We start from the raw sequence: 1,903 nt of genomic DNA on the forward strand, positions 1-1,903 counted from the left end.
CTCATCTACCAAGTTTTCGAGAGTCACAACCAGTTACAAATATCTATTTTCATTCATATTAATTAGCTAGCTAGATCTTTAAGGAAAAAATGGCTGCAGCCAAATCTGCTATTGGCACTGGACAGGTGAATGGTGATTGTATGCCTAGCTAGACGTAGATTTCTTTCTTTTTCAAGTTTCTGCATGGTTTTGGGAATCAACTCGTAAACAACTTGTATGGAAAAAGTATAAGGAGTTGCAAATTAAAGCAATTTCCAACATTCTTGAACTGTCTTGAGCAATATTTTATATTTATAGCTGTCTACATGCATCTGTGGGTAGGCGGTCCCTTGCATTGTTTCGTTAGGCTTCTTCTGAGTGATATAGCTTCTTATTAATTGGTTGGATTTAGTTTTCTGGTCGTTTGGTTGTTTGAAGGATTCTAATTGTTTGCGTTTTCTTACTGGAAAAAATGTTTTGGATTTACAGACCGACATCAGTTCACTAGAACCAGTGAAGCCGGCTGACCCTCACGTGATCCAGATCGGACAATTTGTAGTGGAACAAGCTCACCACGGCAAGCTGCTTTTCGTCGCCGTGGTTGGCGGATTCACGTGGAGCGTTATTGGAGGCAATTACTACGCACTTATCATTGAAAACCAGGATTATGAGGGCGCCACATATCTGCACAAAGCACTTGTTTTTGAGACCCCAGATGGAGTCTTGGAACTCATCTGGCACAAGAAATAATCAAACACTGCCGTTGATCAACTGACTATCAACGTCTTGAAGTACTTTAATTATCTATCACTGTCTTTGGTGTGGTTTTCAGTTTATGCTGGCATGCATACATCTCCCCATTGTTGTACTAGCATGTAAGGTGCGCTTGTACCCGCAAGAATGCTTTTGAGTTTGTATCTTTGTACGAACACAAATGCAACATTTAATAAATAAAAACAGCCGTCTGTGTTTGAATTTGTATCTCTGTTTTACTGAGTTTTGTATGTCAACTAAGTATTATATTTATGACTAGATTTTCCTCCCCTTTCAGTTTTAAAACTATGTTTATTTTTCCTTTTAGCCCAACACTCTCTCCTGATTTCACTGTAGCTAAATGCTTTAGGCACTTGACATATTGTAGGATACACACGTATATATACGTACATGCATACACACAATATATATATAACACACACACGCTAGTAACAAAGTAGGTGCTTTCCATGTGAATATGATACTTTTCGATTTCCTTTTCTTCTAAAAAATTTAAAAACAAATCAATGAAATTGAGATAAAAATAATGTGATATTAAAAATTTATATCTTTTTTATATTTTTTGAAACTTGATTTATCCTAACCAACACAGATGCGCAAGTTAACAAAGTATGCTTTATCCCACGAGCCCTTTTGTTTTGTATCAGTATCAATGTTTTCGTCTTCTTTTGGTTGAATTTGGATGACTTGAATGTTGTTCTCTTTTATGCCATTTGAGTTAAAATTTTTATGTTCTTGAATAATTTATTGTTCCCCTTTATGTCATTCTATGTATTTTTTATTAGTTTTAGTGAGTTTTTTCCTTTATTATTTCTATTACTAGTGGAATGTAAAATGATCCATAGTGCTATTGCAATTATAAAAAAAAATTAATGCATCTAAGGTAATGACTGGTGTTATAGCTGTATACCAATTTGAATAGATGTAGCTTTGTTGTGTAGGTAGAACTATACGTCTTGTTGAAAAATGAGGACTGAAGATTGAGGAAATGAAGCCAGCAAATTAATATTTAATTTGAGGATTGACCTAGTCACCGATGTGTAAAAACGTGTTCCACATTGGTCCTTGTCAAATTTTCACAGGTATTAAACTAATTATAAGACGGCACAAAATTCAAGTCCATCATAGTAGCAGCTCCGACCATGACACT

General features: G+C 35.2%; 1 long non-coding RNA gene across 1 annotated transcript; it reads left to right on the top strand.

Moving 5' to 3' along the window:
• Positions 1–960, top strand: LOC113733701 (uncharacterized). The gene is made up of 2 exons (XR_003459118.2): positions 1–125; positions 469–960. It is a non-coding gene; the product is annotated as an uncharacterized lncRNA (long non-coding RNA).
• Positions 961–1,903: the final 943 nt, after the last annotated feature.

This window comes from Coffea arabica, chromosome 3c (genome assembly GCF_036785885.1).
Source record: "Coffea arabica cultivar ET-39 chromosome 3c, Coffea Arabica ET-39 HiFi, whole genome shotgun sequence".
Classification (NCBI taxonomy): domain Eukaryota; kingdom Viridiplantae; phylum Streptophyta; class Magnoliopsida; order Gentianales; family Rubiaceae; genus Coffea; species Coffea arabica.